The 22,653-nt window shown below is 37.2% G+C and overlaps 1 long non-coding RNA gene across 8 annotated transcripts in view; it reads left to right on the top strand.

The window, feature by feature from the left end:
- The window catches only part of LOC141551936 (uncharacterized), a 484,713-nt gene that overhangs the window by 289,863 nt on the left and 172,197 nt on the right, over positions 1–22,653 (top strand). For 5 of the 8 annotated variants that reach the window (XR_012485017.1, XR_012485014.1, XR_012485016.1 and 2 more), the window contains exon 4: positions 20,357–20,460. The exons of the other annotated variants lie outside the window; for them this stretch is intronic. This is a non-coding gene — a long non-coding RNA (uncharacterized LOC141551936). The remainder of the gene's footprint in view (positions 1–20,356; positions 20,461–22,653) is intronic. 8 annotated transcript variants of the gene reach the window in all.

Genomic DNA, 22,653 nt, shown 5'->3' with positions numbered 1-22,653 from the left:
AATAATAAAACAATAATACAGTTGACAGATGATTTATTGATATGTCTGTCAATATATTGGCACCTTTTGCCTCTTAGAGCCCTCCAGTTTTCTGCTAAGAAGATATTAAGAAGATAGAAGATAAGTCCCTGAGACAAAAATTTTAATTATCCAAAGTATAGTTTCCTTTTAATGATATTTTCATTTGTATAATTATAACAGTCAAGTGTGATGAAAACATAAGGAGGCCAAGGGTCAAATGCTGTCTCTGCTACCTAATAACTAATGGGACATTGGGCAACTTTCTGGGCTTCAGATTTCTAATGGATAAAATGAGAAACTTGTCCTTGAGAACTACTTAATGCCCTTTCAAACTCAAAAATCTATGATCCTATTATCTCAGGAGTCATCTATATTTATCTTTCAACAAAGTTTATTATGCTAAAATGCTTTATAAGCACTTCATTTATTAGTCTCTGTCCCTGTAAATATACTAGCATTTCTACAATGAAGACAGTTGCTTTTATATTAGTCTGCAGTGTAATCATTTGAATATAATGCTTTGATACTCTAGTGGGTCTCTGATCTCATCAATATGGAAATTCTCTCCAATATTGTGGATCATAAGACCCCCCCCCACGCCTTTCCATTCTTGTTACTCTTTTCCATGTCTCCTATAAATTTGATCCACTATGCTTTCTTCATGTTGCCATGACCTTAAAAGAATATCAATAGAACATTTTGGCTCTCCATCCATGATCCATTACTAGAAACTTAACCCTTTCTTTTGCCTTGTGACCCACTCTGTCCTGATTGATAATCCTCTATGTCTAGGAAGCCCCAGCCATACTGGGTCATCTATCCTATCTTGTCTCCCTTCCTTCTACTCAAGCCTCTAGCTTTCCAGCTCTCTTGACCAAAATCAAATAAGTTCTACCATGGCTACTGGAAAAAGTGTGTCATTCTATTCCCCAATAACTCTATTTTTGGCTTTCCTAACCTAAACACCCCTCCCAGGTCATCGTTCCCCTATATGGAATTAGGGTTAAGGGTTGTTTAACCCTTTTGGAATCTAAGCTCTCTGAGGGATATAATTGTGCTATTTGTTTTAATATCCCTAGCAATCAGCACAGTTCTTGTCATGTAATGCCTTATAAGAAAGTTTTTCATCCATCCATTCATTAATTCACCCATCTTTTCACTAATCCTCCAAATAACTGGCCTGGCTTCTTTTCTTGCCATGCATTTCTCTGATAACTTCTTTTATTCCACATCTCCAGCTTAATTCTTCATTCTGAAAGCATATTGGCCTGTTCTTGACCATCATGCCCCTCTCTCTGTTGATGGTTACAGAACTTTTACTTATGATATCATATGAAGCAGCTAAGTGGATCAGTGGAGAAAATCATGGACCAGGATACATGAAGATCAGTTCAAATCTTGCTTCAAAAACTTATTAACTGGATGATTATGGGTAATTTAATCAGCCTCATTGAGCCTCAGTTTCCTAATCTGTACAATGGAAGTAATAATATTTGTTGTTCAATCAGTTATTTTTCAGTCATATCTGACTCTTAGTGGCCCCATCTGGAGTTTTTTTTTTTTTTTTTTTTTTTTTTTTGACAAAAAATATCATTTCTTTTTCTATCTCATTTTATAGATGAGGAAACTAAGGCAAATAGGGTAAAGTAACTTACATAGAGTCATACAGTTAGAAAGTATCTGAGGCTAGATTTGAACTCAGGAAGATGCGTGTTCCTGACTCCGGATTTCTCATTCTATTCACTTTACCACTTAGCAGCTGGATGATAGAACCTGCTTCACAGATTTGTTATGACAATCAGCACAGCTAATGTGGAATATCCATACACATATATACAGACATTTATGTGTGTGTGTGTGTGTGCATATAAATAATTTTGCAAACCATAAAATGCTTTATAATATTAGATAATATTATCATTGCTGGATGAATATTGGCTTTATAATGTTAAGCCTCTTTAGGAAAAAGCTTCACCTTCCTAGAGACAATTTAATCCATCATTCTCCCATAAGTCCTCATCTTTGATGTTCAGGGGATAGATGCTTTAGGTATTGTGATCCCAATTTTACTAAGGACTTGATCATGGTCAATACAATTGGTTTGAGCTCACTTCTGGGGATACAAATATAAAAAAATGGTAAAATTTCTTCTCTCCATCAGTTCCTTCTCAGTATCCTCTCCCATCTCTATGCTTTGACCTGCCTATCCCCCATGTTTCCCTCTTTACTTGCTCTTCTCAGAGTCCTTGGCCTTTTGGAAGATTCCAGGCAGCTGTCCCAAATTCAGTGCTCAATCTTCAGCAGAACAAACTTAAAAGCTCAGTTATCCAAACCTGAGAACAGCACTCACCTCTGCACTCTACAGCAATGGCCATTTGTTCAAGCTAGTTTCAAATACAACAAATAATTTTGTTTTCCTTGGAGGTGATTAAAAGGGAATTCTAACTGTACTAAATTAAAGCCACATTTATAGAAGTCTTGAAATGAATGGGAGGTAAAACAATACAGACATAGAACAAAGATGATATTAACTCCATGGAACCCTAGTTATTGAAAAGACTGCTGGGATTTGGACTCAGCAATATGAGTTGTATAACTATGATCAAGGCATCCTCTCAACCTGTTGCTTTATTTGTCAAGTGGGGATTGTAATACCTTTAGGATTTATTTCACAAGGTTGTTATGAGGATCGATTCAATTAGTGTAGGCTCAATAACATATTTTACAAAGCTTAAAAGGCTCTAGTTAAATTTAATAACAGCTAATATTATGAATGGATAGTGCAGTGAATAGAGCACTGGGTTTGGAATCAAGAAGACTTATCTTCATGAATTCATATTTGGCCTCAGAGACTTACTAGCTGTGGGAACTCTAGGCAAGACACTTCACCCTGTTTGCCTCAGTTTACTCATGTATAAAATGAACTGGAGAAGGAAATGACAAGCCACTCCAGTATCTTTGCCAAGAAAATCCCAAATGGGGTCATGCAATTTTGGATGTGACTGAAACAACTCAGCATGCTGAGGTCTTGGATATGAAATCTGAGGGCTTGGGTTCAAATTCTATTTCTGTGTGCCCTTGGGATGTTTATGGACCACAGTCTCCTCAAGTAAAATGAGGGGAGTTGGACTCGATGGACTTTGTGGTTCCTTATAGCTCCACATCTAGGAACTTATGATCTTTTGAAGAGATAAAGTGACAAGTTCCCCTCCTCCTCACTTCATGTAGGCTTCCCTAATGATTCTAATCCAGAGTGTTTTCTCCCTTACCTCTCTTAAACCTTCTTTATGTACTCTCTCCTTAATCTCATATTGAACCTTGCTTTGAGTGAATGAATAGCATTTATTAAACACTTACTATATGCCAGGAATAGTGTGAAGCAGTGAGAAGAGAAGCAATATAAAAGTAAGATAGGCCCTGCCCTCAAGAAGCTTATATTCTAATAAGGGAAGACAACTTATAGGGGAGTGATGGCCAGAGAAGAGGGATTTAGGCTAAGGCAGGAGGATCTTGATTGGAGCATAGGGCTACTATCAGCATATCTGAGATTCACCCAGAAATTGCTTGTATTTCATCTTTTAACTTTTGTTGTTTTTAACCTTTTTTCACGGCAAGGTTATCAGCTTTTGGGGATGAGTCACAATTTGTTTGGTTAGAACTTTGTATAATTCCCTGGGAATAATAGATAATAAGCACTGAATGTATGAATGAATGAGTAAATAATAGTGCTATCTATCCTATTATGTTCAGTTTTTAAATTTTAGGTAGGATGAGTGAGTCAGGTGATCACTGTCTTCAAGTAAGATACCAATGTTGATGTTCTCTGTTTAAAATTGATAGTGGCTCTTTCCTATCTTTTCTGTCTTCTTACATATCAATCAATCAATCAATCAATCATAGGATTATAGATTTAAAGATAAAAGGAAGCTTTGTTGTTATCCATAATCCTCATTAAACATGAAAAGATAAAAGCCCAGAGACCTTAAGTGGCTTATCCAGGGTCACCCAGATAGCATGTGACTGCAGTGAGGGTTTGAAACAAGATGATAGTAGCACAGCATACACATATAACACACATAGTAGATACTTAAGAAATCTTCCCTCCCTTCTTCCTTACCTTCTTTCTTCCCTTTCTCCCTCCTTCCTTTTATTTCTCCCTCCCTCCCTCTCTTCTTCCTTTTCTCCCTCCCTCCCTTTTTCTTTTCCTTCCTTTCTTTTCTCCCTTCCTCCTTTTTTCTTTTCCTTCCTTCTTTCCCTCCCTCCCTCCTTTCTTCCTTCCTTCCTTCCTTCCTTCCTTCCTTCCTTCCTTCCTTCCTTCCTTCCTTCCTTCCTTCCTTCCTTCCTTCCTTCCTTCCTTCCTTCCTTCCTTCCTTTTTTTCCTTCCTTCTTTCCTTCTTCCCTCCTTCCCTCTCTCCTTCTCTCCCTCCCTCCCTCCTTCCCTCCCTCCTTTCCTTTTTTCCTCCCTCCCTTCCTCCTTTTTCATCTCCCTCCTTTCTTTTCTCCCTCCCTCTCTCACTTCCTTTCTCCCTCCCTCTGTCCCAGCCTCCCTTGCTTGCCCTTCCTTCCTTATGGTCTAGTTCTTCATTTTACAATGAGGAAACTGAGTTCTCAAGAGAATAAGTATCTGAAATCCAAAGTCATATAGCTTGTAAATGGTAGAGCTGTTATGTGAACTCTACAGTTTAACTTAGTGCATGGTACCAAGCTGCTTAAATTAGAGTAGGTTTGATAGAAGAAAAAAAAAAATATATATATATATTTATGGAACAATTAGATCTCCCCAAAGCAGAAGATTTGCCTTATAAGATAATTCATTTTCTATCACTGGAAGTCTTTAGGAATATTATAGAGGCAATTTCTGTTGAGGTATGAATTGGACTGGATGGTCTTGGAGGTTCGTTGTGTGAGTGAATGAATGGATGGATGGACTGAATGAATATAGTTTCCCAACAACAACATTGCTTTCCTCTAGCACCCTGAAATACCCAAACATGTGATTCCTTTGTGGTTGAATTAAAGCAGCATAAAGTTCCTGGGACCCTATTTCAATGAGTTTTCCTTAGAAAGAAAAAGAGGTTAGAATATTGCCCTTTTTCTATTCCAAAAGTAGGATTGGCACAGTAGCCATAACAACCTAATAAAATCTTGGACTGCAATAAGGGAAGCACAGTTTCCAGGTACAAAAATGTGATAATCTTGTTCTGTTCAGAACATGTCTAGTATATTATGTCCTACTCTAGGCACCACAATTTAAAAACAACATTGATAAGTTGGAGAGTGTCCAGAATAGGGTAAGTACAATTGAAAAGAGCATCATGACCTTGCCATTGGAGGATCAGTTGAAAGACTTTTTTATTTATTATTATTTATTATATGTATTTTTATTTTTTATGGAAATATTTAATCACAGAAGTTAAAAATAAAAGTAAATTGAACAAAAGAAAGAACTGGAGATGTTTACCTAAGAGAAAAGGCTCATAAAATAGGGATATAAAATCAATCTTTACGTACATGAAAACTTAGATGGGGGAGAGGAATTAATTACATTTACTTGACTTCAGAAGATAGAACTAAGTGTAATGAATGAAAGTTGCAAAGATGAAATTTAGACTTGATGTTTGGGAAAACTTTTTTTAACAATTAGAACTCTCAGAGTAGAATGGACTGCCTTGATAGTGAGTAGATTTTCCTTAATCTTCATTATGATATTGCTATGTGCACCATGATCTGGTTCTGCTCACTTCACTCTGCCTCAATTCATATAGGTCTTCTTTTGTCTTCCCAGGTTTTTCCAAAACTATTCTGCTTTCATTTCTATAATACAATAGCATTCCATTCCAATTATATACTATAATTTTTTAAATCATTTAACAACTTTTGAATATCTCTTCAATTTCCAACAAAAAGTTGCTATAAATATTTATGTACACATGGACTCTTTTTCTTTTTTTCTTTGCTTTTTTTGGATATAGAGATATTAGTGGTATTGTTGGGTCACAAGGTATGCATAATTTTATCATCTTTTGGGCATAGTTCCAAATTGTTCTCTAGAATGTTTAGTTGAACTGGTTCAAAACTCCACCAATGGTACATTTACGTCCTTATTTTTCCATATCCCCTATAGTAATTGTCACTTTTTTTCCTACCATGCTAGTTAATCTGGTAAGAAATGTTACTTTAGAGTTATTTAATTTGTATAGCTTCAATCTTTAATGATTTGGAACATTTTTTTTCTTTTAATTCTAGCAACTTTTGTTTTATTCTTCTGAAAACTGCCTGTTCATATGCTTTAAACATTTATCAATTGAACAATGACTTGCATTTTTATGAATTTGATTCAGTTTCTGTTATATTTTAGAAATAAAGACTTTTTCAGAGAAATTTCTTTTTTATTTGTTTTAACCATTTTTCTACTTTCTTATTTTGACTACATTAGTTTGTGTAAAAGCTTTTAAATTTCATACAATAACAATTATTCATTATATTTCCCATGAATTGTTATATTTCTTGTTTGGTCATAAACTCTTTCCTTATCCATAGATCTGACATAAAAATTTTGACACTCCCCTAATTTACTTATTATATCAACCTTTATGTCTAACTCAAATACTCATTTTTTCTTTTTCTTGGCACATGGTGTGAGATACTTTCCAATTTTTACAGCAATTTTTGTCAAATAGTGGGTGCTTCCCCCAAATCTTTGTATTTTTCAGTTTTTTATATAGTAAATCTCCATGATTATTTATTACTTTGTACTGTGTACTTAATCTATTCTACTGATCCACAACTCTACTTCTTAGTCAATACCAGATTGTCTTGAGGGTTAGTACTTTGTAATATAGTTTGAAACCTGAACTACTAAATTATCTTCCTTTGCATTTTTTCCCACTATCTTGATATTCTTGACCTTTTGTTCTTCCAGATGAATTTTGTTATCCCTTTTTTTTAGATATACAAATCAGTGATTTGAAATTTGATGTGACACTGAATAAAATAAATTAACTGAGGTAGAATTTTCATTTTTGTTATACTGGCTTAGTTTATCCATGAACAATTAATATTTTTCCAGTTGTTTAGATCTGTCTTTACTTTTTGCAAAAAGTGTTAAATTCATATAGTACCCTTTATCTTGGCAGGTAGACTTCCAAATATAGTGGGGAAGCAAAGGATGAGGGAAAAAGATTAAAATGCTCCCTTGGGTGGGGGGAGCTTAAGTAAAAGCAAAGCAAGTTTATGGAGCAGAATTTAATTAAAGAATCAGCAAGGATAGGAAAGATGTGTGTGTAAGTGGGGTTGTGAGTGTGTGTGTGTGTATATGTATATATCTACATATGTATGCATAAATTTATAAAAAATAGGAGTCTAGAGCAGACTCTATTAAGATTTAGCTGAGGTTTAACAAAGGGCAAGGACAGCAATTGTAAACTTAGACAAAGCAAAAGCAAAATTAGATCTAACTAAAAGAGATAATCAAAGAAACTACATTTTGCTAAAAGTTGCCATAGACAATGAAATCATACCTATACTAAATTTATATACTAAATGCCAAATTTTTTAAAGAAAAAAGTAAAATGAGTTATAGAAAGAGACAGTAAAATAATACAAGTAGAAGCCTCAACTTAATCCTCTCAGATAGAATTTAAGGAGATGCATAGGATTTTAGAAAAGGTAGATATGACAGACTTTTGGATGTTTGAATGTTTGATTTTCTTTTCAACTCTGGTCTTTTCATCAGGTTTGCTTGGTGTGGCGACCACTTTAGCACCCTGGGTACCTTAGAATCAGCCAGAATCAGGATAAGCAAAGGTCTTTATTCTTGGTCTTTAGCGGTAGAAGTGAAGAGAGTGGACACATAGGATCTCTGGGACCTCACCTCTTCATCTCTCTTGCAGAAATGACCCTGGCTAGTCTTCCTGCACCTCCTAGTCCCTTCCACAATTCTATGTAAACACCAGACGATTGGGCCAGCACAGGATAGTGGGAAGGGCCATTTTCCAAGCATATTCTTATAGAGTATTGCCCAATCAGTAATTAGCCTTAAGTGCTTGATTGTCCCACCTCAGTGCATTGACTCAAGAGTTTCAGCCCCTTACATCTCCTGCTTTCTTTTGTTTTAGAACACAGGTAGTCATCCCATCCCTGACTTCTCAGGGAGGGAGGTGAAAGCACTAAAAAGGAGATGATCATGCCCTCCCTGACATTTCAGGAAGGGAGATGAAAAGCACCAAAGGGAAGTGAGGATTGCTAGCAGGTTTCTGGGCTAAAGGTCTTATTAGAAAAAAGGTATGCACAAAGGTATGCATGGGAGGTATTACACATGAACATAGCAATAGCGCACAGGCTATTAGTGATGAGTGATGACTCTTCCCACATCCAGGGCAGGCTCAATGTGGTGTAATAAACATGAATTATAGATGCAACTAGTGATATAACAAACAATATAAATCAACATGGTATTGTAAAAGATTTCCAGAAGTCCTAGAAGGAGGGTATGTAAACAACAGTCACACATACACCTTTTTCAGCAGTCAAGGGATAGTCCAAAACCAATTTATTGTCCATTGCTTCATGTGTCAGGGAATCCAATGATCCCCACAAGTTTTTGAAGTCCTGCAACAGTCTTTTTATGTGTTAGTGAATCTAATGATACCTGCAGATTTTGAAGTCCTGGAACAGTTTTATCATTTATCAGAAAATCCAATGATTCCTGAGAGTTTTCAAGTCCTACAACAGTCTTATCATGTCTCAGAGAATCCAATGATTCTCTACAATAGTCTTATCATGTCTCAGAGAATCCAATGATTCCTGAGGATTTTGAAATCCAACAACAATCTTGTCTTGTCTCAAAGAATCCAATGATTTTTGAGGGTTTTCAAGTCCTACAACAATTGTTTCTTGTCTCAGGGATTCCAATGATTCCTGAGGATTTTGAAGTCTAACAATTTTTGATGTCCATGAATCAAACACCATAATTGGCAGGCTCTCTCAGTGATGGGCACAGTCAGCAATGGAACCACCCAATGTTTCTTGGGTCTTCTCCTTCATTTCAAGGTCTGCTCCATCTCTCTCTGATGGACAAGGTGAATATAGCACATTGGCACCCATCTGATTCCTTCTCCATCCATGGAGTTACAAGCAAACCCTCTCCCTCAAGCACTTAATCTGTCTGGTACTTTCCATTCACCACTTTCTGGGTCTCTCCACATTACCTGGAGATTATCTATAGATAGTGGAGCTGCTTGCACTGGACACTGCCCTTTCAGTGGGTTATAAAACCTGTCTGCTGGAGCCAGTGCATCTTTGTCAAAAATCAAGAAGTTAATTGTATAAAGAGCTAGATTTAGAAGTTCTCCAGAGTTATCTGTGGCTCCCCCTTCCTTTTGTTTTTGGAGGAGCGTCTTAATGTCTCTGTTTCTCCTCTCTAATTGTCTGTCCTTCAGGATTAAAAGGTATGCCAGTGGCGTGTAAAATCTTATACCATGCACAAAAGTGTGTAAAATGTTTAGAAGTATATGCAGGTCCATTGTCTGTTTTTATTGCTTGTACCACATCCATAATTGCAAATGCTTGTATAAGGAATTCAGTGACCACTCAGGCTATTTCTTTTGCTGTTAGCATTGCAAAAGTGAATCCTGAAAAAGTGTCTACCACAACATGGATAAAAGACAGATGACCAAAAGATTTATAATGGGTCACATCCATTTGCCAAATTTCATTAGATCTCAAACTACGAGGGTTCTTCCCTGCAGGGAGTATAGAAGCATGGAAAAGAAGGCAAGCTGTACAGGCTTTTACTATGCTCCTAGCTACTTCTCTTGTTATTCCAAATTGTAAATGCAAAGCTTGAGCAGCCTGATGACATTTAAAATGAGATTCTTGAGCATCTTGAAATAAAGGAATATTGGCCAACATGGTTAGAAGGCTATCTGCCTTTGAATTACCATCAAAAATAGGACCTGGAAGTCCACTATGAGAGTGGACATGCAAGATATAAATCTTACCTGGATGCTTTCTCACTTGCTCTTGAAGTTCCTTAAAGAGCTAATATATATTAGAGGCTACAAATTTTATTTGGGCTGTGGCAATTCTTTGTACCACACCTACTGAATAGGCTTAATATGATAATATATATTTTCTGGATAATAAGTAAGAGCTAGCATGATTGCATACAATTCATTCTGCTAAGTGGACTAAAAAAGAGTTCTGATTACTCTCTTTATAGTTAAGTCATGAGAGTATACAGCACAAATATTATGTTTGGATGCATCTGTAAAGATAGTCGGGGTGCCTCTTGTATAGCAAAAACTGATATTTCCAAGGGCTTTTGAGTGACTCTTTCAACCACATTGGATAAAGCCAGTTCAAATTCTCTTAAAGCCTCTTGAGCTTCTTTTGTAAGCTGGCATGGTGAGTTTAAAGCACTGTCTCCTCTTAAAATGTCATACAATGGTTATAATTGATAAGTAGTCAAGCCTAACACTGGTCCTTTAAGAGGATCTTTAGAAATATTTTCTTCAAAAATCCATCGCCAATTATGTAATAGTCTGGTTATCTTTAATGAAGACCTGTGTCTAAAATTTGGAGCCATGGCTAATAAAATTTGCTATTGGATATCCATTGGATATCTCCTATCAATTTCTGAAAGTCATTTAAGGTGTTTAGCTTCTCTGTTCTTAAGGAAAGTTTTTGTACTGTAAGCACTTTAGGGTATATTTCATATCCTAAATATTGAAAAGGAGCATGTCTTTGAAATTTTTTCTGGAGCTATATGCAATTTGTAGTTCCTTAGTGTTTCTATGGTTTTTTTGTAGACATGCTTCTAACATTTGTTCCTCAAATGCACATCCCAATATATCATCCATGCAATGTAATAACATTATTTTTGGCAATGCTTTTCTTACTGGAGTAAGAACAGCAGCAACATACATTTGACACATAGTAGGACTGTTTTTCATTCCCTGTCCATTCATATCTTTTATAAGGCTCAGCTAAATTAAAGCTGGGCACTGAAAAGGCAAATCTTTTCATATCCTCCTTATCTAGAGGGATAGAATAGAAACAATCCTTAATGTCTATAACCCAAAGAGGCCATTCTCTAGGCAATTGAGTAGGAGATGGAAGTCCAGGTTGAAGAGTTCCCATAGTTTCCATCTGTTCATTTACCTTTCTTAAGTCAGTCAACATCCTCCATTTTCCAGATTTCTTTCTTACAACAAATACTGGGGAATTCCAAGGACTTAGAGAAGGTTGTAAGTGTCCTTGGTCAAGTTGTTCCCGTACTATATCTAATAAGGCCTGAATTTTATTGTTACCTAAGGGCCACTGTTCTATCCACACTGGTGTATCAGTTTTCCATTGGATAGGAACAGGTGAGAGTGTTGGCAGGCCTTCAACAGCAGCCCTGCCTAAAAAAACTGAAGTACTCATTTTGAACTCTAATTGTTCTAAAATGTCTCTTCCCCACAGATTGATAGGGATTTTTTCAATTATAAAAGGAGTAAAAACTCCTGTTTCACCTTCAAAAGTCCATCTTAAAGGGGTAGCACTAACTTCAGCTGCTATTGATCCTCCTACCCCAGACATGTAGGTGTCTGCCTTAATCTTTGGCCAGTGACTGGGCCACTTGGCACCTCTAATGACTATGTGATCTGCACCAGCGTCTACCAATCCTTCTAATGTTGTGCCATTTATATAGATGGTGAGCATAGGTCAATCAGCTGTCACGGCTGCTCTCCAGTATATCCCTGGATTTTGTTACTTGGAGTCAGAATCTGGGTGACTATCACCAGATTGCCAATTAGAAGTCTATATCAGTAAACCTGGTGCTACTACTTCTCTTGGTTGATAAGTCATACATTTTCTACCTGTATTAGTGACTTGGATATTATCTACACATTCCCCAGTTTCCCACATCAGTGTATGGATGGACACTGTTTTGTAAGCACACTCAGGAGGTAAAATGGTCAAGCCTACTGTGCCTGGAGGCAAGGGATCCATAGGCTGGAGAGGAACAGATTTCACCTCTCCAGGGGGTATCTCAGTTGTCCCAGCTACATACAACTCTATTCTCCCCAATTGTAATCCCTTTCTCCAATCAGGTTGCTTCCTGGATGATTGGTTGTGTAATCCCTTTTTCCCATCAGATGGTTTCCTGGCTGATTGGTTATGTCTGGGTAATGAACTTCTAGGCACTCTCTGGGTGTGGCATTGATTGACATCAAGCCCTAAGTATTTTTTGTCTTGGGCCCTGGGGCTGGTCCCTCATCCTGTTTCCCTGAATCAGTCTACATTCTGATTCCTAATGGAAGCCTCTGTTGCATTTTAGACATGGAGTATTGAGTCTTGTTCTCCCAACATGTTTTTCCAGTCTGCCTCTATTCCAACATTGAGCTTTCAGATGCCCTACTTTACCACATTGAAAGTATTTGCAAGTCTCTCTACAAGTCCCTTGCCAAAAGGGACCCTGTCTTCCCATGTTGGGATCTTGGGAAGTCTGCATCATAGCCTGGGTATAAAAGTTATTTGTAACTACTGTGGCACAGTGTTTTATGATCTCCTCTAAAGGAGCATTCTTGTGTAGTCCTAGTACAATCCTTCTACAAACCTCATTAGCATTTTCTTTAGCAAGTTGCCTTATCATAATATCTGTTACTGCATTTTCACCATTAGTTTGTATGACAGCTGTCTGCAAACGTCCCACAAAATCAACAAAATGTTCATTTGGCCCTTGTGCAATTTTTGTAAAGGCCTCACCCTTGTCGTTTTTATTGGGGGAAAAAGCCCAAGCTTCGATAGCAACAGAAGCAATTTGCTCATATGCTGCTTAGGGGTAATAAATTTGTACTGAAATGTCTGCATAAGAACCTACATCTGTTAGTCATAGGTGATTGAAGGATTAATTATGACTATTTTGTTGGGCTTACATCCTACGGAGCTCACTATACTCAGAAAGCCACAACAAGTTTTGTCTAGGTTTTAAGCATGTCCTTGCTATAGATTTCCAATCCCTAGATATTAAGACTTCATAAGCCAAATTCTGTAATATCATCTTAACATAAGCTGATGTAGCCCCATAAAGAGAGCAAGTCTTTTTCAGGTCTTTGAGGATTTCTATATCAAAAGGAGTATATTTTCTATTTTCTTCACCTGAAGAGTTAAACTGTTGAATCACGGGATACATTCTGATTTTCAAATCAGCTAAATCTTGACCTTCTTCTGTGACTTTGAGTAGTGCCTTCTGCAATCTTGTTATAGGACAGGGTGATTGCTGGGGGGGAGGTGCTGGTGATATCACTGCCCCTCCTACTACTCCCTCCCTCCATCCTGGAAGGTTAAGTTGATGGGAGTGTGTCAAGAACCGGTTTAGGCAGGGTTGAAGCTGCCTAGTCAGAGCAAGAATCACAATGTCCTTTACCATGTTCTTCATCCTTACTTAACTCCACATGCCCTCTAGAGATATTGCCATTAATCTGTTCATTGTCTTCCTCTTTTTCCTCCTACTTCCTCATTTGACTGTTCTGAAAATTTTTCTTTTTTCTATAACTTGCAGGAATCTTTAAGGCCAATTGTATTATTTGTATATGTAGAATGTTTCCTTGGAAATTGAATGAGGACTTTTATCATTGCAGTATTCACAAAGTTGTTGTCCTACCAGCTTCCAATTATCTAGCCTTATTTCTTCTTCCTTTAAGAAGAAAGGGAAGGGGCAGCTAGGTGATGCAGTGGATAGAGCACCAGCCTTGACTTCAGGACAACCCGAGTTCAAATCTGGTCTCAGACACTTAACACTTCCTAGCTGTGTGACCCTGGGCAAGTCACTTAACCCCAGCCTCAAAAAAAAAAAAAAAAAAAAAAAAAGAAGAAGAAGAAGAAGAAGAAAGGAGACCTGTGTTCTAATGTACCCAAGAGTCTAGCAATCTGCAACCAAGTTATAATTAAACCTTGTCCCTTGATCATCTTATGTAATGACCGCATTAGTATCCTAGATATCTTAGAATCAGCCAGAGTCAGAATAAGCAAAAGCTTTATTCTTGGTCTTTTGGGGTCACTATCAGGGGAGTAGATATAGGAATCTCCTTTCTCTCTCTCCACCACCAAAGAATGATCCCACTTGTCCTACTCTACCCTCTCAACTCTCACACTTCTCTGTCTACATCCCCAGATTGAGCCAACACAGAATAATTGGGCAGGGTTATCCTCCAAGCATATGTTAATAGAGTATTGTCCAATTGGTAATTAGCCTCAAGTGTTGGTTGGACTCATTGCAACTCAGATTTTCAGCCCTTTCCAATCTTAAGCATGCTTTCTATAGTACCTCCTCAGGATGGGGGTGGGGTTGGGGCTGGAGAGAATCTTTTCCTAACATCTGCCCCATTTCAGCTAGAAAAGGTTACTAGTTTAGTCCTTAACAAAGTAAATTCCATTTTTGTCTATTAAGGTATTCACCCTATTTCCTGGCCTCTGAGGGCTTCTTCAGTGAAATTAGAGTCCTTGGACCTGCATTGGGCACCAAATGTGGTGACCACGTTAGCACCCTGAATACCTTAAAATCAGCTGGAGTCAGGATAAGCAAAAATCTTTATTCTTGGTCTTTAGCAGTAGAAGTGAAGAGAATGGACCCATAGAATCTCTTCGACCTCACCTTGTCATCTCTTTTGCAGAAGTGACCCTGGCTAGTCTTCTTGCACCTCCTAGTCCCTCCCACAATTCTCTGTAGACACCAAACGATTGAGCCAGCACAGGATAGTGGGAAGGGCCATTTTCCAAGCATATTCTTATAGAGTATTGTCCAATCAGTAATTAGCCTCAAGTGCTGGATTGTCCCTCCTCAGTGCAAGAGTTTCAACTCCTTACAGCTTGGAAGTCCTCTTGACTATTTTTCCCCTTAAGGAATTATACTCACTTCTACTAGGTAGATTATTCTTCGGTGTAGTCCTAGCTCCTTTGCCTTCCAGTGTATTATATTCTAAGACTTACATATCTTTAATGTGCAAACTACTAAATTTTATGTAATCCTCACTATAGCTTCATGATATTTAAATTGCTTCTTTATGAATGCTTTTAAGACCTAGGTACTTTGGAATATGGATATAATAAATTATTCTTTTGAGATCTCTTTTAAGAGATGATTAGTACTTTCAGTTTCTATGTTACCCTATGATTCTGAGATATTAGGGTAATTTTCATTCATAATTTTTTGAAATGTGGTGTTTAAAATCTTTTTTTTTTTTTTTTTTTTTGGATAATGCCTTTCAGGCAGTGCAATAATTCTTAAATGATCTCACCTTAGCCTATTTTCTTAGTCAATTTTTTTTTGGTGAACTATTTCACATTTTCTTCCACATTAGCATTCTTTTAATTTTGCTTATTGTTTTTTAGTGTCTTATGGATCATTATCTTCCACTTGTTGAATTCTAATTTTTTAGGTGTTATTTTCTTCAGATGTGTGTGTGTGTGTGTATGTGTTTCTTTTACCAAGATATTAATTTCATTTTATAATTTTTTTTTTGGTAGCATTCATTTCTTGTAAAGGAAAAACACACTTAAGGCTCAGTATCACTGATTTAAACAAGGTCTTAACTCAGTGGAATTGATAAGACAATGGCTATCTAGTTTAGCATGTGAGTTCTCTAGTTCAGTGTGATTGATTTAATCTTATAACAAATAATGGCTCCCTAGTGATATAATTATTGGTTTATACTCAGTATACTGTAATGATGTAATGGTAATAGAACATATAAACTGGGGACAACTGAGCTAGAGACAGACTTCAAGACAGAGACCATCATGGTGGCTCTCCTGCTTCTTCCATTGAAACCAAAACCCATTGTGGAGGGCTAGCCAAGCCCCAGGTGAAGAAGACAGATTGTGAAGGAAACAATAAAGACTTTTGGACTTTATTCCTGACTATTCTTGTGGTGATTATTCTAGAAAAATGAAGGCTGCTTCCAAGACCTCCAGAAAGCTAATCAGAACAATAATTTCTTTTCCAATTTTCCTCTCTACCATTCTTATTTTATTCTTTATCTCTTTGGGAAAATCTTATTGGGCTTATATCTAATTCACCTTTTTTTTTTTTTTTTTTTTTTTTTAATTAAGGCTTTGTAGCTACTTTGACATTGGTATCATCTTTTGACTTTTGTGTTGTTCTTTCCTATCACTATAGTAGCTTTTTATAGTTATTTTTTATTGTCTCCTCATTTTTCTAGTTCTCAACTTTTAACTTTATGTTAAAGTTGGGCTCTGTTCACATGGGAGTGCAGAGGAACTGCCCAAGCTTCAGACTTTTTTGTGCCACTATTTTCAGAGCTTATTCAGGGTGGTGACAATGGTGGTGCTGGTAGGAGGTTATTTGTAATTTTTCAGTGCTTCCAAGATGATATGATCCAGGAAGAGGTATGTTCCCTGATCTCCTGGTCTGCAAATTCCACTTTTTTGCCCAGAAAGATCCCTGTTCCTCTGCTGACGAAAACATGTGTGTTTCCCTTGGTCTTGGCATTATTACCAGAGCCCTTGTTCTTTTGTAACTGACCATAAGCAATCTTCTCCATCCTAGAACTATAACCTAGAACTGTGGATGAGCAATCATGTTACCAAAAAACAAAAAAACAAAAAAAACCCCAAAACAACAACAACAACAACAACAAAACAAACAGGTACTGTACCCAGTGTCAGCAAAAGGTCCCATGAAATCTCTTTCTGACCAATTATATGCTCCTCATATTATTTTTTACCTGAGAGCACCAAACACTACCACTACTATTATTACCACCTCCAAGATCCCCTACTGGTGTTACCATCATATACAGTCTGAACTGTCTCTTCCCCTTTCCCTAATGTCATATTCCTCTTTGACAACTTTTTTGAGTTGTCCTTGGCTGGAAAAATGTCTCCCCCTTAAAGTTTTTAGGAGGAAAATATTGGGAAAGTTTGGCTGGGTCACAGCCTCCATTTCCCATCTGAACCCTTGTTTTATCAAGTTGGTTAAATGTCTCATTAGCACATCAATTCCCCCTTTTTTTTTTTTTTTTTTTTTTTTTTTTTTTTTTAACCTGAGCTAAGAACTTGTCCCGGAATACAGAGCAAACTTCCTTTGCCTTGAGACAATTCAAGAAAACTCAGCTTTCTCTTGAATGTTCTTGTCTCTTTATGCCTGAGAACATATGAAAAATATAGAGTATGATTCTTATTTTGCAAAGGAGAGTATAGCAGAAAAGCTCATATAGCACTCAGGGAAAGGAAAATTCACAAACACCTGGAAGAATGGGTTTCATGGGTGGAGATGGGTGGTCAGTGGGTGGGTTTGGGCAGGGCTCTTCCACAGGGAGCCTCCCCAAACTTCCAAGTTCTTTAGGCCTTTGTACAAGTAGTTAGGGGGCGTGGCAATTAGAATGAAAAGTAGCTAATAGAAAGGAACAAAGAAAGGAAGGGGGCCCTTTCAGGGTTCAAGGTAAAGTTGCTAAATGAATCCAAGATTTAAGCTAACTAATTGGCTCTAATCATTTTAAGGAAATCAAAATTTTGATCCACCCCCACTTCCTCTTTCAGGATTTCCCATGCTTAGAGAACCAGCCCCTTTGAGTCATGGAGTTTAAGAAATGATTACATGAAACAAATCAGCCAAATTTCTAAGCTTTATTAACCCTGTGTTGACAATTCTTTTTAAAAAATGATTGCTCTGGTGGCTCTCTTCTTTGCTTTCTTTCTTTGGTTTTTAACTTTTATTGATCAGGGAATAAACCAAGAAGGAAATTAGAGGTGAAACTCCAGCAAAGAATCACAGGTTTTAGAATTGGAAGGTACATTATAAAAATCATTGAGCTCAGTCTCTTTATTTTATAGATGAGGAAAATGAATCATGGAGAAATTACATTACTTGTCCAAGTTCACCCCAGAAATAAAGGGACCAAAAATCTGGTTTTGAACCCAAATCCTTTCACTCCAAAGCCACTGCTCTTCATTTGCTATTTGTTATAGCTGTATAGTATTTAGGATTAGTTTGTCCATCTATAAGCTGAAAAGATTGACTGGGTTCAGTTAATCCTCAAATGTTTACTAAGCCAACATGTACAAGGCAATGAATGGTAAAGCCTGAGAATACAGACAAAAAAAGAAAGTCTCTGTCCTTCAAGAGTTTATTGGAGAAATGTAATATGGGTTTAGATGAGAAAATGTAAGGTAATTTTAGACGGTAAGGAGGAATTAGAACCAAGAGGAGATATGTCAGGGAAGGCTCAGATTCCTAATATCTAATTTAACATTCTGCCTACTTTTCCATGCTGCCCCTAGGATAAAATACAGATTTCACAGTGTGACATTTATAGTCATTCTCTCTAATCTGGCTTCACATGCCTCCTCTCTAAGGACCCTACAAAATAGATGACTGAAAAAAAAAAAAAAAAAAAAAAGTAGATGACTGACTATTCCTCAATGTGGATTTCTCTCCTTATATTCATATTTAGGCTATTACTGCCTCCTCCTAGAAGTTCTCCAAGATACATCCCCTCCTAATTCTAAGTGTTCATTACCTCCTTAAATTATTTTATACTTACTTATCCATTTAGAAAAACTGATTGGATGACCATGGACAAATCAGTGATATAACTTCCCTGATGATCATTTTTTCTGGCTGTAAATTGGAGATAGTCATATTGCTTTCCTTACTCAGTTTTTGTGAGGAAAGTACTTTATGAATGGAGACAGTGGGACTCATGGACAGGAAACTGGTTTTGGAATAGGAAAACCTGGGTTCAAATTCTGACTCTGAAACATACTAACTGCCTAGCCATAGAGTCAGTCAAATACCCTTCTTACACTCCGGTCTACAAATTACAAAATAGGTATTGATCTGTGTTGATCATGGAAGTTCATTTGATGGGCAGTCTAAATGTTGAAGTCATAAGATTATACTAAAAATTATACTATTAAGTTTGAGCAGTTGAGGAAAATGATAAGACCTCTGCCTTGTTGCTTCATTCATTAATGGAAACTTCATTCTACTTTTATTAATTGTAGAAAGGTCTAAATGAAAAAACAAACAAAAAAACAAAACAAAACTTGGGAATTAGAATTCTCTCAATTCCACAACTTTGCTGAGTATAATAGGTACCTAACTACAATGTAATTGATCTTGTGTGAGGGGGATCTGAAAGTTACCAATTCATCTTCCAAGAATATAAGCTCTTTTGGAGTTGAAACTATCTCTCTTTTTGTGTTTGTTTATCCATTGTTTAACACTGTGTTTGATAGGTAGTAAACATTTAAAATACATTCATTTATTCCTTCATTAAATCTCAGTAGCCTCCATTTTCCTGACATTTAAATTTCTCCATGACCTCTTTTCTTCCTACTTTCCCCATCGTCTCTATACATTTTGTTATTGGTCTTTAGTCATGTCCAATTTTCCATGACTCTATCTGGGATTTACTTGACAAAGATACTGACATAGTTTGCCATTTCTTATTTCAGTTCCTTTTACATATGAGAAAACTGAGATAAATAGGGTCAAGGGACTTGTTCAGGGTCACACAGCTAGTAAGTGCTCAGACTAGTTTTGAGCTCAGATTTTCCAGACTCCAGGTCCTGTGTTCTATCTACTAAGCTACATAGCAACTCTGTACTTTATTCATGTCTGTATCCTATGATTCAGCCAGACTGTCCTTCTCGACTGTTCAAATGTTTTGTACATTTAACAATCAATCTCCTGCCACCTTGCCTTTGTGTCAATGGCCCTCATAAATGGAAGATACTCTCTTCTCACCTACTTTTTGAAATCTCTATCTTCCTACAAGACCCAACTCAAGACCCACTTCTTGCTTATCCCTTCCCATTCCTAGCATCCTCCCTTACCAAATACCTTGTTTTTATTTGCAAACATTTATATATGTTTTATATGTTCATATGGTCTCCTCTCCTAGAACATAAGCTCCCTGAAGGTTAAGATTGTTTCATATTTATCTTTGTATCCTAAGAGCTTAGCACAGTGCTTGGCACAAAGTAAATCTTTAATGAATAGCTGTCAATTGATTTATTGAAATGTCATCTCTGACACATAGGCATCATGGGGTGATAGATTATTGCGTCAGAAAGACCCAGATTTGACTCCTTTCCTCTGTGTGACCTTGGAAAAAATCACTTCCTGTGCTTCAGTTTCCTAAACTTTTAAAGAGGGGGTTGGAGTAGATAACCTCAAAACTTTCTTCCAGCTCTTAATTGGGATCCTGAGACCCCATATCCTAGAGTATGTATCAGCAGCAGTAACATAGCATCAGAATTGGCTCATGAGCAGTCGACTTCATCATGAATCCGCATTCTTTCTTGTCTTTTCCAATTCTAGGAAATCCCCTTTGCCTTAAGAATCTATGGGTGATACATGAATAAATAGATGAAAAGAGGCCCAATATCATCATTGGGCATAGGATCCAAGAGGTCGAGTGAAAGGTGAGTCATTTATGACCTATTTGACCTTTTCCAGTTGACCTTTTGTACAGATCTTTTTGATTGCAAATTTCCATATTTGTTGTTCTTGGTTCCTGAATATTAGCTCTGATGGGAAAGAGAATCCTTTTCCCCAACCCACAAGCACATCCCCTGAAATAACTTCCTTTTTTCATCGACTCTAAAATTGATTGCTCAATTTAACTCCGATAAAAAAGTACAAGTGATTAAAATTTCATAATTACTGACATGGAGGGCAAATTTGTTTTCCAAGAGGTGAGTCAACCCCAAATGACCTCTAGATAAGCTCATATTCACTCCTGTTGCCAGCTTGGAGAGAGAAGGATTCTTGAAGCCCAAACTTGTAATCTTCACATGGCATCCCTAGGCTTTGGGATTTGGGTCCTGGTTAGTTATTCTCCTTCAAACTAGAGAAAACTTTCAGGCCCCACTGAGATCCAGTTTAAAAATCTCCATGCAATCTGGGAAGCAATGGAGAAAACCACATATGACTGGACTTTCATGCTTCCTCAGAGGCTACCAGTTTCCACAATTCTCTGTCTCAACTCAGCTTCTACTTTTTACTTTGGATTCTCATACTCTCCACTCAGTACTGTTAACTGCATCTCTAGAACTTCTGATTTCCTTCATCAGGACTAAATCCCAGTGCCACTTTGAATATAATTCCTGACCCTCTCAGTCCCCTCCAATTTTTCTGACATTTATTCTATATATATATATCAGAAATTAACCAGGAGCATACAATTTATTGTTGTTGTTAAACACTTCCTTTTCAGTCTTATGTATTTGCATTAAAAATGTGGTTATATTGTATTTAATTTATACTTTAATATATTTTACATGTATTGGTCAACCTGCCATCTAGGAGGGAAGGAGGGGGAAAATTAGAACAAAAGGTTTGGCAATTGTCAATGCAGTGAAATTACCCATGCATATATCTGGTAAATAAAAACTATTAAATTTTTTTAAAAAATGTGATTCTTAAGAAGTGTCACCAGTCTGTTAAGTGACATTCCCAGTGACTAATTAGCTCCAAGATCAAGTATTTCATTAATCCACACTGCCTCTCAGTGAACAGTAGGCACTTCATGTTTACTGATTGATGTAGAGAAATAGGGAATGATCAGGGACTTGAATACAAGACTAAAGACTCTGGATTTTATCCTGTTAGAGATGCCTTGCCAAATCCTACCCATCTATCATTGCCCAGTTTGTCTAATTTAATCTTTCTTTCTTTTTGAGGGGGTTCCCTTCCCAGGATGATCATCAGCACCGATCCCTTAGGAAACAGACTGTGGTAGCAGTAGTATCCATCTCTCCACCCCTTTGCTAGGGCTGCTGCTTGTGGACCAGAAGGAATAAGAATTAGTGTCAAGCTTCTTCCCTCACTCCTAGTGTAGTCCCTGTGTGCCTCCTTCCATGATGTCTCACACAGCTGCTGTTGCATTTAAAGAACAACTTCAAGAAGTTAAGGTGTTTGGGATGTGAAACTTGGCTGGAAGGAAGCCCTTTGCTTCCTGGGGAGCCATGACCTAGGTCTCTCTTTGGATTACCAATTAAGACTTTGTGCAGCTCAAGGCCAGGGGAATGGGTTGAATTCCAGACTTTCTCTCTGAGTCCCTATAAATCCACCCTGCACTTAGAAACCCAAGAAAAATTCCATGGATACATAAGCTCCATACGGTTAATAAATCCCCTACTCACTAAACCAGACATACAGCACTGCTTCCTCCCTCCCTCTTTGGAGATTGCCAGGCATATATTTTAATTAAACTCCCAAACAGTGCCTGGAGAGAGGGAGGAACATTTTAGGCCTTAAGTCCAAAGCAAATAAAGGAGAAATCATAAACACTGATGTTTTAAGGCATCCATGTTTAAACTTGGGAGACTTTTCCTACCAGTAAAGCAGTTTTATCCCATGAGACTTTGCAATCAATTACACCAGCCTCCCTTCACTCTGCACCCTAAACCAGAGAGACTACAAAATACTACTCTGTAGAGCTTTTGGCCTGTTTCTGAAGAAACCCAATCATCTCAAAAGGCCAGAGGGCTTCCCTAAGCCTGCTTTAACCTTTCTAGTAGAAAACTTGGAAGTCCACAGAGCTATACTAAAAGGAAGAAATAAACCACAACAGGAAAAAAAAAAAAAAATTAACCCCCTCCCCACAACTTTTC

This window comes from Sminthopsis crassicaudata, chromosome 1, assembly GCF_048593235.1.
Source record: "Sminthopsis crassicaudata isolate SCR6 chromosome 1, ASM4859323v1, whole genome shotgun sequence".
NCBI classification, from domain to species: domain Eukaryota; kingdom Metazoa; phylum Chordata; class Mammalia; order Dasyuromorphia; family Dasyuridae; genus Sminthopsis; species Sminthopsis crassicaudata.
Note: the sequence above shows the minus strand (reverse complement) of the source record. Positions and strands in the feature narration are given on the sequence as shown.